The sequence below is a fragment of the Mauremys mutica genome, chromosome 10 (genome assembly GCF_020497125.1).
Source record: "Mauremys mutica isolate MM-2020 ecotype Southern chromosome 10, ASM2049712v1, whole genome shotgun sequence".
In the NCBI taxonomy this organism is placed as follows: domain Eukaryota; kingdom Metazoa; phylum Chordata; order Testudines; family Geoemydidae; genus Mauremys; species Mauremys mutica.
Window position 1 is genome coordinate 25,788,982 of NC_059081.1, and position 16,286 is coordinate 25,805,267.

The window sequence follows — 16,286 nt, forward strand, 5'->3', positions numbered from 1 at the left end:
CCTATAAACCTGCGCAGGCATATTGCCCACGCTCTGGATGAAGCTTTTGCTGAGATAACTGAGGCAGATTACCGCGACGTGATAGACCACATCAACGGGCTATTCCACATCTAGAGGCTGGCATGCATGCATCCATAACCCCCCCTCCTCTCCAGAAACATTTCACCCAGAAAATAAAAGCCGCTTACCGGTAACACGCTCCTCTGCTTGTCCTTCTGCAACTGCTGGCTGCTGCGATTGCGTGCTTTCCTCCTGGCTTGAGAAGAGCTCCTGGCTGCATGCCTCCAGGGAATCTGCGGTTTCTTCCCCCATGCCAGGAGCTTCACTCGCGGTTTCCTCCCCCCCCCACGCCTCCGCCTCCGCCGCCTCCTCCGCCTCCTCCTCCTGTCCCCCAGCCTGCTCAGAAGTGTCCATCGTTATCCTGGGATTGGCAGTGGGGTCACCCCCAAGTATCTCATCCATCTCCCTGTAAAAACGGCAGGTCGTGGGAGCAGCTCCGGATCGTCGATTCCCCTCTCGGGCTTTGTAATAGGCACTCCGCAGCTCTTTAATTTTCACCCTGCATTGTACTGCGTCCCGATCATGGCCCCGATCCAGCATGGCCCTTGATATCTGCTCAAAGATATCGTAATTCCTACGGCCGGAGCGCAGCTGTGCCTGAACAGATGCCTCACCCCAAACACTGATGAGGTCCTGCAATTCACCAGTGCTCCATGCTGGGGCTCGTTTGCCGCGTGGAGGCATGGTCACCTGTAACTGATTAAAACTGATTGCACTCCACACCTGGCTGCAGCAAACAGGAAGGAGATTTTTAAATTTCCCGGGGCATTTACAGGGCGGGTCACCTGAGGCAAGAGCAGTAGAGTGCAAACTGATGTGCAGAGTGGCTGAACAGGAATTCTGGGATAACTACTTATTCCCTGGAGGACAGGTAAAGCGCTGGTGAGTGTCCACACCTGCTGGGCAGCGCTGGATCACCAGCGCTGCACTCCTTATACCCCTGCCGGGATGGGTTTTCAGCCAGCGCTGCAACCAGGGAGTTGCAGCGCTGGTTGTGCCCTGCAAGTGTGGACGGGGTGTTGTTGCAGCGCTGGAAAGCCTCCACCAGCGCTGCAACTTGTAAGTGTAGCCAAGCCCTTTGCTTAACTTTCAAGGCTGGACCGATATATGGTTTTGCCCTGAAACTAGAGATATGGCCAAACAGTAAAATTTGGCTCTAGGATCATCTCTAAAGCCCACCTACCCCCAGATTTGATGTGTGTATGTGGATCTGATATTCCAATTGAGACCACTTGTAGTTGAAACCATGCAAACCTCATGATTTCATCTCAGAAGCAGGTACAATTATTGGTTTTCAGCTCAGTGTTTGTTTAAATCCCAAACTTAAGTTAAAATCAGAGGCTGTGAACACGTATGAACAGGGATAAAGAAAAGGCTCTTGAAAATTGAAACTGCCAAATTTTCATAATTCTAACTTGAATAAGGCTTAATGTTACTGTTACTGTACCTTGGCATGCACACTAAAAATCTAACCATCGTCAGCAGGGTTTGTAGAGGCTGCATTTGTTCATAGAGCATTTGTTTGCGAGAGACGTGCTACTGCTCTTCAATTGCTGGCATTCCCAGTTCACTCAAGAATTCCAAGTTTAAGCAGAGGCAATGAATTTTTCCATCTTACTATTGAGGAGGCATTTCCCATAGTGCATACACTTTGTAGGAAGGAAAGATTTTTTTGTATAATGGAAAAAGTTCCTAGCAGTGGAACCTCTAGTGAATTTATAGCATCATCGTTAGCATGATGGTCTGTTCTTGACAGTGCCAAACCCAGTTTTTGCAGGCCCCTAAGCAATGTAATTTGTACAACTCCTTGCGGGTCATTATTCCAAGAATGCAACAGGGGAGATGGACCTCTGTCCATGAGGTGGAGAGGGGCATTGGCTCAATCTCTCCTGATACATGTGCAATGGTTGAGCAGAGCAGGCATGCACAGAACTCTTATTTACTTCTGTATAGGGCTCCTCCCAACCAAGGACATGCTGCAGCCAGCCCTGCGGGTGGGAAATCCTCTCTGCCTGGTTGGGGCCATTTTGTAAAAAAGATAAACAGAGCCTCTGGGCAGGGAGAGAGGTGTACGTAGCGCTGAGAAAGGCAATCCATTTGGTGGATCTCTGTTTGAACAGAGGATGCCAGTTGTGCTCAGTACAGTGTTTTTTGCCATGCACACAGATTAGGAAAAAAGCCCCCCAGATGGCTTTGATTTGTGATCAAAACAGGATTTGAACTCCGTTCTCCACAGGCAAAAGGTTAGCGCGCACTAGCCTACTGCATCCTTCCATGATGCTGTGTACTAAAACAAGGATGGGGCTGTTCCTAATATCTGGAGAATGGAAGGGTCCCAAGTGTGGTGATTTGTATTCTTCAGATACAGGCAGGGGTATGGAAAGGAACCTGAGACAGAGATAAAGTGACTTGCTGCAGTTCATATGTGAGTTACCGGCAAAGCTGGGGTTGGAAATCAGGTGCTCCTGACTCCCAGGCCTGTGCAGGCTGCAATGCCTTTCACATCAGACTGAAAGAAAAGAGAATCATTGGTGAAAACAATATTTATAAAATAAATGTTGTTTGCAGTGTTATTGTAGCCATGTTGGTCCCAGGATAATAGAGACACAAGGCGGGAGAGGGTAAGAAGAGCTCTGGGTAAACTCAAAAATTTCTCTCTCACCAACAGAATTTGGTCCAATAAAAGCTATTTCTTCACTCACCATGTGTCTCTAATAAAATAAATATCGGCTTGGCTTTGACAATGAGCACCTTGAAGTGCCCTGTATCTTTGGATGTTCTGATTCTTTCTGAACCCTGGGAATGTGTGTTTGGATGATTCACTCTAGCAAATGAGCCTGGCAACCCAGAGATGATGGACGCTAGGTCTCACTTTCAGCTGGCATGTGCAATGGTTAATTAAGGTTCTTGTATTCTCTAGAATAAACTACAACTCCAGCTCAGTAGTCTGGAGACAAGTTATTCGTGGTGAGGTTGGAGCATAAGAAATTGTACAAAACCTACCGCTTAGCAGCAGATTGTTCCAGTGGAATTTTCTGAGTAGAAGTTGTGTGCTCACACCTGTGTAGAAGATTTGACCCTTTGAGTGGAATGAAGCAGAGCAATATTTGTTTTTTCTAGTTGCAGTTATGGCATACATGTTTGGACACTTCTGAATAGGAGATATTTATGTTCACACACCATTCAGCAGTATAGGCAATTCATTTTGCTATTACATTGCCAAAAGTAATATATTATGCTGGAAAGATAAATTGAGCCAAACAATGCTTCACTAAAATAGTTGTGAGCTGGCAAGCCTGAAAACCGAGCAGCGTGATCTGCCATTTGTTACGTTCCACTTTCTGGGTTGTACTGTTGGATGGTGTAAAACAAAAGTTGTGTTATACAGAGGTCAGACTAGGTGATCTAACGGATCCTTCTGGGCAGGAAATCTGTGAAACCAGGCCCAGAGATCCAGCAATTAACTCTTTATTGTTTTGAGTTTGTTACGGTTTATGTTCACAGCATACACAGAGAAAAATTAGAATTACCTTTGTTGAAAAGTTGCAACATAGTCTACTTTATTTCTGAGAATTCAAAATTAAACCATGCAAGAACCCCAAAACAGAAAACGGGCTGCTCCTTAGGATAGACTCACTCACAACTTGCCCTATCTATTGTAAGTTGGCTTTCAGAAGAACTGATTGCTGATCACATAGAGCAGAGCCCGCCTCCTAGCTTGCAAGCAAAAACCAGGAAAACCCCAACCCCACTCTTAAAGTGATAGCTTGCAAATCCAACACAGTCCTCAATATACCACAGTTAGTATATAAGGAATTAAAACTGACTTTACATCTGTCCACTAATACTCATGGGCAACTTTTAGCACTTCTCAAACATTATAAAAACAAACAAATACTGCTTCTCCTTTCCCCATCGCTTGCATTTATTGTGAGGTGGAGGGGATCTGTACCTTGTTTGCAAACCACTAATTAAAAAGCAAATGCTGTTATGTATACTGCCACGCATGTCAAGCACTGGTAACTCTCATCAACTCCAGCCTGTCATCTCACCCTTTGACAGCAAGTAGTGAGAGTGAAAGAGTTCAAGTGGAAAGAGTCCCCAGTGGATACTGTAAACAGAAAACTTCATAGTGGAAATTGAATCACATTTATTTCTCTCCATAGCTTTTTATAGGCTGCCTACTACTACTACTACATCTTTAAGAAATTTTAATTGGAGCATCCATCAATCCAGACTGATCTATTTATGTAAAGTGCTTCTGAGAGAAAAATTGTAGAGCAATGCATGATAGGAATGCGTCAGGTGGCTCAGGCTTATCTGAGAAAAAGAGGATCTGCAGGCTGTCCAGTGAAGACATCTCAAGGGCAGAGACATTTAGGAGGTTATTGTCAGGGAAAGGGGAATTTCTGAGATAGCAGAGAGAAGAGATGGGGCAGTCTCTTGAGCTCATGATGGATGTGGGTGAGAAGAGAGAGAGTATTTTTCAGTTAACTGCCAGAACCTGTGTCTATATGAGAAATCTGGAAGAGTTCAGACTTGTACAATAAGGTCTGCATTATCTGGTATGTATAATGGGTGGTACTGTGCATAATTTTCTGTTTGAAATTAATTGTGCTACATGACTTCACTGCAGCATTAAATGTGACATGTTATGCTAAGTTATAATGATACAAAACCATCTAGGGTCCAAAACTTTAAGTGAAGAAGTTTTATATGAATTAGCTAGCTGCTGCTTTTAGCAAACCTCTCAGAAAACACGAACACCGTAGGTGAAATCCTAGCTTGATTGAGTTTAATGGGGAGTGTTTCCAATGATTTTAATAGAGCCAGGATTTTTTCACCCTGGCCTCCAACATATTTCTGATTAAAATCAATTCACTTGATAAACATAAGAATATGTGAGCCATGAAAACATAATCCCAAAACCCGAAATCTCCATTCACTTCAGTTTTACAAAAATACATTTTTGTGATTATTTCATAAAAGCTGGCTTTACTAGCTCCTTCAATGTGCCCAGGCAGCTTCAGCCTACAGTGCATTGGCGATTGAATTGTAGGCCTGGAAGGGACCTCAAGAGGTCATCTAGTCTAGTCCCATGCATTCATGGCAGGACTAAATATTATCTAGATCATCCCTGACAGGTGTCTGTCCAATCTGCTCTTAAAAATCTCCAATAAAGGAGATTCCATAACTTCCTTAGGCAATTTATTCCAGTCGTTAACCACAGTTAGAAGTTTTTGCTTATGTCCAACCTAAACTGCGCTTGCTGCAATTTAAGTCCATTGCCTTTTGTCCTATCCTCAGAGGTTAAGGAGAATAATTTTCTCCCTTCTCCTTGTAACAATCTTTTATGTTCTTGAAACCTGTTATCATGTCTCCTCTCAGTCTTCTCTTCTCCAGACTAAACAAACCCACATATGTTTTCTAGACCTTTAATTATTTTGTTTCTCTTCTTTGGACTTTCTCCAGTTTGTCCATATCTTTCCTGAAATGTGGTGCTCAGAACTGGACACAATACTCCAGCTGAGGCTTAATCAGCATGGAGTAGGGTGGAAGAATTATTTCTCATGTCTTGCTTACAACACTCCTGCTAATACAGCCCAGAATGATGTTTCTCCCTCCTCCCTTTTTTTTTTTGGCAACAGTTTTATATTGTACATTGGCCAAACCAGACAGTCTCTACGCAAAAGAATAAATGGACACAAATCAGACGTCAAGAATTATAACATTGAAAAACCAGTCGGAGAACACTTCAACCTCCCTGGTCACTCAATTACAGACCTAAAAGTTGCAATTCTCCAACAAAAAACACTTCAAAAACAGACTCCAACGAGAAACTGCAGAATTGGAATTAATTTGCAAACTGGACACCATTAAATTAGGCTTGAATAAAGACTGGGAGTGGATGGGTCATTACACAAAGTAAAAACTATTTCTCCATGCTAATTTTCCCCCCACTGTTACTCACACCTTCTTGTCAACTGTTGGAAATGGGCCATCCTGATTATCACTACAAAAGGGTTTTTTTCTCCTGCTGTTAATAGCCCACCTTAATTGATTAGTCTCGTTATAGTTGGTATGGCAACACTCATTTTTTCATGTTCTCTGTGTATATACATCTTCTTACTGTATTTTCCACTGCATACATCCGATGAAGTTGGTTTTAGCCCACGAAAGTTTATGCCCAAATAAATTTGCTAGTATCTAAGGTGCCACAAATACTCCTTGTTCTTTTTAGTGTTATATTGTTGACTCATATTTAGCTTCTGATCCGAGCTCCCCACCTCGCCCCCAGCTTAACACTATGAGCAGCAAACGCTACTTTGTAGAAGGTGGACATCTTGCTCCTGAGGGTTAGAATAGCAGTGTGCACATCATGGTACTGTGCTGTCAAGTCTCCTACAGCAGAGGACTTACCTGAAAGCATCTTTGCACACACACGCTTTCTGTGCTAGCATCAGGGCAAGATTTAGCTTTCGAGGGAGTTTCTAAAAACTCTGCCTGGTTTTACTTTCTCCTGTTCATGTGTTTGGATTAATTCATTGGCAAACAGGAACAGCTCTGGAGATAAATGTGAATAGACCACATCTGCCAAAACATGATGCTCTTACTCTAACACTGAGTGCAATTAACCAAACCAAGAGTATATCAGGTCTCGGTGTATGGACTACATTTGTAAATGTAATCATTCTGCAGCTGCTGCTCACAGATTTTCAGATATTTTTCTAGAAGACAATCCTGTTAAATGCTTACTCAGTGTAGGCTGGGTTTTTCAGTCATTTCACTTTCATACCCTATCTTTTAGAATACCCTTAACATTGAATTAGCATTGTTGCTATTGTAAAGACATTGGGATTGATTAAATAACAAACCAGTTAATGAGAGAGGAATAAAACTTGAATAAAACACACTGGAGAGCATATCTGGTGAGCTGCTACACACAGCCATGCGATGTTCCCAATCCATGCCTTCAGGGCACATCCCCCATTCCTATGTTCATAATACTGTCTCTTGGGAGGGAGCATCTCTAAATTATCTTCTACAAAGGTGTCTCTACACCTATCACAAATGGCCTTTTAAAAATCTTGATGAACTCCAGCCATGCCACATTCCATATAACAAAACTCTGTAGTTGAACTGTAGATAATTCCTGTTGTTGTTCAGTGCTTCATTTGCGAGCCTGGGGCGGAAGGGGAGAAGCTCATGAGAAGCAACAAACAAAACAGTCCAGCTAAGGATGGTTGATGAAACCTGTGATGCTGTATGGAATATGGATGACCATTTATAATATTATGGATACCAATATTACAAAATTGCAATGAATTTTACAAGATATGCCATCTAAGGTATCAATGGAAAAGTTATGATTTGCTAAGTATGATCATCTTGTTTATATGTATGTATCTTTGTATTGTGGGTTATAAATATGTGTGATATATTTGTATCTCAAACTTGTGCTGTGTTTCTGGGTGACAACCCCAGACAGATTGGCATCAGCACTATCCAGTCTGCTTGATGGCCCATCAAAGGCAATCAGCTGTACAATGAACCCATTGAGAGAATCGAGGGGCTATCAACAGGACATATAGGGACATGCATGTGGACAGGGGACTCCAAGAGCTTTTTCATGCCCATGTTCTGTGAGTTTGTGTTTGGAACAAAGCAGGTACAAGCCACACAGCAAAGAATTTAAAAGGGCAGCTGCATCTTCTCCATTTTGTCTTCATTCCTGCTTCACACCTCTGGAGTAACTTCTCTACAAACTGAAGCTTTGAACAAAGGACTGACAGACCCATCCAGGCTTTGGATGTGTTCCAGAGGGACTTCACAAGCCAGCAAACTCACCAATGCCTTGAAGAACTTGATATATAGACTCTGAAATCATATGTATGTATCTGCTTGCTTTGACCATTTAACAACTCTCTTCTTGTTAATTTCTTTTATAATAATCCTTTAGTTTTAGATACTAAAGGATTGTCTGGCAGTGTGGTATTTTGGGTAACATCCAAAGATGATCTTGCATGTTTGCTTTGTGCTGGAGCCAGAGACTGATTAGTTCTATCTGGAGTGTTATATCTTGTGTTCTCTGTTAGAAATGACATAACCAGTGTGCTGCTAAAATTGACCTTTGGAGAAAGAGGTGTTAAGAGACCAAAGTTTCTGTTAATGAGCTAAGGGCAGGAGTCGGGGAAGGAAACAGAGAATTGTAGGGTTAGGAATGTGGCTGTTCAAGTTTGTAGCATGAAACATATGAAAACAGCACACACATACACATTGTAAAAGTGGAGCTATTATTGTATGACACTGTTTTTAGTTTGGAACCTCTAGTGCTTTCATGGAAAGGTTCTGGCAAGAAAAAAAACTCCCTCCTTCAAAGTTTGAGTTTCACTTATTGAAAGCAGAAGTTGGCATCACTGATTAGAGTTTACATTAACATGTACGCTGCTCTTAACTGGTTTTGACCTGGAAGATGTTAGCTGTAAGGTGGGAAGAATAGAAAAGGTCAGGTAGAGAGAACCCACATTTTTTTGGGGGTGGGTGTGTGACTGTAATCTTCTTTCTGCTGGTGGGAAAGAAGACAAAATGTCATGAAATGAGATCAATGAGCAGGTGTAGATAAGTGGAGGCTGATATCAAGGGGTTTGCCCTATGTGTCAGTTACGCTGGGTTACCAGAGTGAGAGAAACATTCTCTTCAGCTCTGAAATCAAGGTAGCAAATTATTGAAATCTTGGTTGAGAGCTGTAATTGAGAGTGAAGCTTGTGAGAATATTGTTTATGAATAATGAGACAAAGATGTCAGGCCATATCTTCTAATTGGCTTAATCACAGTTATGCTAATTCAGCTTAAAATTTATTTTTAGCTGGTTATACAGTAGTACAAAAAAAAGATTTATTTTGCATTGCTGTGGCTGAAGATTATTTGTTGCTATAATCCTTTTGATAATAGCTTAAGATAGCATTTTGACTCATGATAAACAAAAATACCTTGTGCAAGTTCTCAGTTTTTATTACCCTAGAATGACTTACTTTACAAGATGGATTGTAGGTGCATAATCTTTGCAATGCATCTAGATCTAAGTTATTGGGGCCCAGTTTGTATTAGAAACAGAATTCCTCCTGAAACATAAAAAGCAACAAAAATGAAGCAACTGTACTCTGGAGTTTTATGCTATATTTAAAAAACGGCACTTCCATTTTCTAATCAGTATTACACATGATGAGCCAGATCCTCATGTGGTGTAAATCAACAAAAATCCATTGACATCAGTGGAGCCAGGCTGATTTAAGATCCGGTCCATTGTTTTTTGGACCACTGTCTGTCCTCCCTTCACCTTCCCCCCAGAAGATATATTGGACAACTCTGGTTTACTATTTATGGAACATGCAGTGTTAAACTGTATCAATACATGAATTAGGGTCTTCATCAATGTGGTCTCAGCACAAGCCTACCTACTGAGGGACAGGTTCCACATCCTGCAGGAACTCATCACCCGAGTGGTCCATGGTCCTGTTCCGATCAGGATTTGCCTATCTCTCCTTCGCCACATGACAGCCTGCATGTACATCACTGCCTTCGCTTACCTCCTCCTTCGCTATCTTCAGCTGTGGCTCCAGAGAGTCTATTCACCCATGCAATGTACTATGGACTGTCTGTTGATAGTCCCCCCCAGACTGCTCTCCCCCATCCAGTGGTGGACGGACCTGAGGCAGGTCTGTACTGGGATGCCTTTCCTCTTATCCTCCCTGGACATGATTATCATAATGGATGCATCACTTACTGGATGGGGTACCATATGAGCGAGCACATGACTCAAGGGACTTGGACCCCTCGGGAATCCAGAATTCACATCAATTTTCTGGAGCTTCAGGTGACATGGAGAGCATGTTGAGAGTTCTTCCCATCCATTTGTTCCCATCATGTTTCTCATCATGTCTGACAGCACCACCACAATTTATTACATCAACAAACAAGGGGACATGAGGTCAATTGTACTCTGTGCGGAAGTGGTTTATCTGTAGGATTGGTGCATTGCCCACAAGATCCTGTTGTCAGCAGCATATCTTCCAGGGCTTCAGAATGTGATTGCAGACTCTCTCAGCAGGAAGTTCATGGCCGACCATGAATGGGAGCTTCATGACCCCACAATCAATGACATTTTCAGCCAATGTGGGACTCTTTGCCTCCCATGCCAACAGCAAGTGCACCATCTACTGCTCCATGGGGAGGGGTACCTGTGTCCATTCCCAAGGCGATGCCTTTGTCCTTCACTGGTTGGACCAGATCAATTACGCCTTTCCCCATCTCCTGCTCCTGCCACAAGACCTCCACAAGATCAGGCAGGAGAAGGACATAGTCATTCCAGTTGCCCCATTCTGGCCATTCCAATTCTGGTTTCCTCAGCTTCTTTGCATGTTGGCTTGTCCCCTGTGTCCCCTGCCAGCTTTCCTGAAACTCCTCACGAAACACGGCAGCAGGATCAGGCATCCCGATCTATACACAGTTCACCTCAGAGCTTGGTTTTCAGATGGGCATTTTCGCAAGATGGGAATGTTCCTGGGAGTACAAGACATCCTTTCGAGCAGCAGGAAAGCAGTGCTTCACCTCCTGGGCCCAACAGAGGGGACTTGTCCCTGAAAACATGGACATTCCCTTTTGTTTAGACTACTTCCTCTCCTTGAAGATGTTGGGACTCACTCTGAACTCCATCAAGGTCCACATAGCAGCTATTAGTGCCTTCCATCCCCCAGCCCTCCCCATGGAAGGCCACTCCATATTTACGCATCCATTGGCTGCCAGATTTTGAAAGGGTCTCCTCAGAACCTTCCCACCCATCCAACCTATTGCTCTCGAGTGGGACCTCAATCTTGTTTTCTCAATGTTAATGAAATTGCCCTTCGAGCCACTGGCTTCCTGCTCCCTGTCCCTCCTTGTCATGAAAGTCACCTTCCTAGTAGCTATTACTTCCATGAGAAGGGTAACTGGGGGCCATGATGGCGGACTCCTCCTTTAACCATATTCCATAAGGACAAAGTCTCCCTGAATCTGCACCCCAAGTTTCTACCAAAGATTGCATCCCAGTTTCATCTCCACTAATGCATACACTTACTTGCTTTCTTTCTGAAGCCTCATGTCTCAGTGGAGGAGTGGTGCCTTCACGCTCTCAATGTCCAAAGGGCCTTGGCCTTTTACCTGCAGAGAATAAGACCAATCATGAAATCCCTTAGACTGTTTGTTGTTATAGTTGAAAGGATTAAGGGGAAGGCATCTCCACACAGAGGATTTCGAAGTGGATTTCTTGATGCATTACACTTTGCTATCAGTTGTCAGGTCTGCCTCCACTCATTGGGTGAGAGCCCTTTAGACGAGAGCACAAGCATCGTCTATGGCCACCCTGCACAATATACTGCTTCCAGACATATGTAGGGTAACCATGTGGAGTTTGGTACATACCTTCACTATGCATTTTATGTCTTGGTGCAAGACTTTGTGACGGATGCCTCATTCAGCATGGCTGTCCTCCAATCCACCATTCCATCCTCTTCCTTGTACCCTCCTCCAAAATAGGTAGTGCTTGTTAATTACTCACAGTGGAATACAATAGGGACCATCACTCGAAGAAGAAGAGGAGGAAGTTACTTACCTGTAACTGGAGGTTCTTCGAGATGTGTGGTCCCTATCTGTATTCCACTTCCCGCCTTCCTTCCTCTTTACTGCAGATCTGTTCAATTTGCAGTGAAAAAGGAAGTGGAGGCGCAGCCTGGTCTGCCTTGCCCTTTATCACCACAGTCAAAACCATGAGGCAAAACAAGGGTGCATGTGCAGACCAACAGACACTACTACTTTCAAATTCTCTGGCTCCGGATGCATGGTGCACATGCAGAAACCTTCAGTGGAACACAGATAGGGACCACATATCTCCAGTTACAGATAAGTAAACTCCTCTTCCTGACTGGTATAAGCTCCAAGTGTTGGGAGATGCAGATTTAAAGTCATTATATTATTCTATATAATAGCTATTATAGATCCAGGATTGAATTGCTTGCCTATCCCCGCCCTTTGGCAGGTGTAATTCTTTGACAAAATTCAACATTTGCAGAGTGGAGGAGGAAATGTTCTTGTGGCAGGTTCTATTTTTTAAAGAAGGAGGGAGGAAGGAAGAAGGGAAAAGGTGATTCAAAGGTGATCAGAGCGTTGCAATATAAGAATAATTTTCATGGACACAGCTCAATGGGCAGAGAGCAGGTTAGGCAGTGAAAGGCACATGATAAATCATCACGTTAAATGGATATCAGTTTTTCTCATGGGTAAGGTTGCCAGTTTTGGTTGGACATATTCCTGGAGGTTTCATCACATGACATAATCTTTAATAAAGAGTAATCTTTAATTCCTGGAGACTCCAGGACAATCCTGGAGGGTTGGCAATCCTACTCATGGGGTATGTGTGTATGCAAATGTAGGCCTCAATCCGGCAAATGCTTTAGTGGGAATACTCCCATTTCGAATATTTCTCACATCCATAGGTGTTTGCAGGAGTGGGACCATAGTGTGTGCGTTGGATTGCCGGTATTCCAGTGCCCACATATGTCTATCACCTTTGTCATAGGCAGCAGGTGGCCAGAACTAGAGCAGGGTCAGCCCTCACCCCCCAAATCTATTTTTGAGTCACTCTGCTGTCCACATGCCTGTCCACCTCAGCCCGTGAAGGGTGTCAGGGGGAGAGGGCCCTGCCTGCCTGCTGGATTCCTGGTATGTGGAGCTATAGTCCTGGGTCCCAGCAGGGGATGCTGGCTGCTGAGCTGTGCTTCTCAAGAAGTTTCATTGCAGAGAGAGAGTCCTAGGGGAAGGGCGGGGCGGGGAGAGGGGAGAATGGGTGTCCTGGGGGGGAAAGGGAGAAGAGTTTTGGGTGAAGGAGGGAGATCCTGAGGCCCTGTGTTTGGAGTGTCATGGGAAAAAGTCCCTGCCTGTGCACAGATGAGAACCTTCCCTTTTGTATTTGTATTCCCTAAAATTTTCCATTTGCCACAGGTGATGTGATTTAAGCAATGGGAACTGGGATAGGGTGGGGGGATCTTGAATTTGTAGAACGCCGGCACAGGTGTAATTGTGCTTCTATGTGCTATCAGGTGTATTTGATAAAGTTCACTGGTTTTATAGATCTTTCTTTATAGAAAGGCAAATGTTTCCCAATTTGCCAATACAAACTAAAGGAAATGTATATGAGGAAGATAAACCTCACTACTGCTGTGCATTGGAATGGTTCAGTCCTTCACAGAGCAAGCATAAAACAATAGGCTTGCTAGCTCAGCTGTCAGAAGTACATTTAGAGTCAAGATTAATTAAAATTGTCCTGACTAGGTAAAAGCAACTAATCTGTGGTATTTGAAGAGCATAGCATGAGCTATTTAATGAAAGAATGGAAGAATAATTGTTTGCATTTGGAGTAAAAAAACAACTGAGTTGGTGCAGTGCCACCAAAATGTTCAAAGCATCATGCAGGGATTCAGGGCCTAATTAAGTGTTTAGCCCTTATGGGTTTGATGCAAACATTCAAAATCAATCTGAGTTTAAACATATGTCATGCTGCCTGTCTACGGGGTGCAGGGATTGAGGTGGAGGCATAAAGGCAACTTTCTGTCACCCCTGTCCTGCTGCCTGTTGGGGGCCAGTTTGCCCTAGCACAAGTTAGAGCAGCCTCAGGGGAGACATAATTTTAGGGGTGCACCAGTGGCCATCCATGTCCTTACCCCTTATATGTACCTGGGTATGTGCAGCAGAGAGGGTGGAGGGGATGCTGTATGTGAACGACCTCTACTGCTGCAGAATCCCACCCTGCCCATTTAGGGCAGCTTAGTTCCCTTTGTGCAACCAGAGTGACCCATATGGTATATTGTGTGAGTGGGGACTGGCCTCTGTATTTGTAAAAATAGGCATAATGGAAAAGAGTTGGCTATTTAAATGAATCATAATTAGGATTAATTAATCTCCCCTCCTAGATGTTCTAAATGCACAGACTGGCGCTCTCATTTGAGAGCTAGGGGAGAGAACCAAGTTTTAGCCCCAGTGTATCTTCACCATTTAATTTGATCATTTAAACAGATAACCTTTTTCTAATGTGGCTGTTTTTAGGGGAAGTGTATCTTTATAGGCAATGTATGTCAATGGGAATTTACTTTGAAGACCTTTAATACACCTGCACTTTTTCATTTATCCTGGGGCGGTGGTATGGCTCTATTAATGAATGACGGCATGGCAGTGTTTGATTTCTTCCCTTGTGCAGTGGATTGAAACCTGAGCAGAAAACTTCAAGTTTACTGTACGCTGAGATATTTTTTTTTAGCTTCGTCAATGAAGCAAAGAAGGAACTCATCACTTTTCTCAATGGTTCTCTGAGGAAAGGAACTGAAAAACTTCCATCTTTTGACATGGATTATATGTTGATGTAGCAGCAAGAACTGAGAGGTGAGCCAAATGATTTATAACGTACAGGGTGGGAAAAGAACATAAGTGGTGTTTCTGCCATGGGACCTTCTTCAGGCATTGATTTAAAATAAAAGCAAATAATACAGAACACACAGAGAACTTTTTGGGGACTGTTGCTCTCTCAACAAATATTGGTTCAAACCATTCATTCTAGGAAGGATTAAATGAGGATGAAATAAGCCAGATGACGTGCTGGGACAATGGTAAATTGGTCTAGGGTCACCATCCTGTTTTTTTTCCCATTGTTGGTTCTGATTTCTCTGGGATAATCCCAGGCTCTGCAAATCTATCTTGCAGAATATTAAAGGATCCTTAAATAGACTTCAGCACCAATGGAACATCACTGCATCATGACATCAATTTACAACATTGTGATGCAACGTTACATTGATTTATGCCTTGCCAGCAGGAAAGTGTCACTCATGACACAAACACTTGTCCCATCTGCTAAATTTTGGGGTTCTTAGGAATTGGCGTGTTTTGGCCTTGTTTTGAAATGGGATTAGCTTGATTTTTGGTTTATTATGAAAGTCGGGGTGCTTATTTACCACATGAAAGTTGGCAACTGTGATTAGCATGGCACTCACTAGTAAATAGTAGGGTAATATAGTTCAAATCTGTTATGGCATATATGTTATCAGCCTAGATACATATGTTCTATTCTTTTATTACCAGTAATATTAAAGGCCCAATATCTAAACAAATACTTTGCCTCAGTCTTTAATGAGGCTAATGAGGAGCTTGGGGATAATGGTAGGATGACAAATGGGAATGAGGATATGGAGGTAGATATTACCACATCCGAGGTAGAAGCCAAACTCGAACAGCTTAATGGGACAAAATCGGAGGGCCCAGATAATCTTCATCCAAGAATATTAAAGGAATTGGCACATGAAATTACAAGCCCATTAGCAAGAATTCTTAATGAATCAGTAAACTCAGGGGCTGTACCGTACGACTGGAGAATTGCTAACATAGTTCCTATTTTTAAGAAAGGGTAAAAAAAGTGATCCGAGTAACTATAGGCCTGTTAGTTTGACATCTGTAGTATGTAAGGTCGTGGAAAAAATTTTGAAGGAGAAAGTAGTTAAGGACATTGAGGTCAATGGTAATTGGGACAAAATACAATTTTTACAGTTTTACAAAAGGTAGGTCGTGCCAAACCAACCTGATCTCCTTCTTTGAGAAGGTAACAGATTAGATGATCATAATGGTCCCTTCTGACCTTAAAGTCTATGAGTCTGAGCTGACTCTTTCCCTGTGTACTGAATAATGATCACAAAGCCACTGTTGGGTTCTTTCAGATGCTTTTCTTGACCTGTTTGTGAACAATTTGGGCTCCAGTACAAGGAAGACTGTGGGCATCTGCAGGAAACAGTCCCGGAAATACACTGTAAGTGTGGTGCAAAAACAGTTTCTCAAATATCTGTTAAAATATCCTAAAAATAAACATAAATTTTAAAAAAATCTATGTTCACAAAAGTTAGTAAGGCCTAGCGCACAAAACAAAACCTTCTGCCACTGATTGGTTGCAGGTCAAGAGTCTGTTTGAAGTAGTTCTTCCCTGAAGCACAGGAGCAGGAAGAAAGTCTCAGGCCCCTCTCCCTTTCCCCTCAATGTGCCACATATGGAGTTCATGCAGCTTCTGGCCTGGAAGTGACTTGATGGCACTTTGACTCCCACCACCCCATGGACTGGGGTTGACTGGAGGATTCACGAATCAGCTCTCCTTGCCCATC

The 16,286-nt window shown here is 43.0% G+C and overlaps 1 protein-coding gene across 1 annotated transcript in view; it reads left to right on the top strand.

Moving 5' to 3' along the window:
* The window catches only part of LYPD6B (LY6/PLAUR domain containing 6B), a 119,408-nt gene that overhangs the window by 85,341 nt on the left and 17,781 nt on the right, over positions 1-16,286 (top strand). Inside the window, exons 2-3 of the mRNA XM_045032324.1 lie at positions 14,345-14,526; positions 15,852-15,940. The gene's annotated coding sequence lies outside the window, so the exon portion shown is untranslated. The remainder of the gene's footprint in view (positions 1-14,344; positions 14,527-15,851; positions 15,941-16,286) is intronic.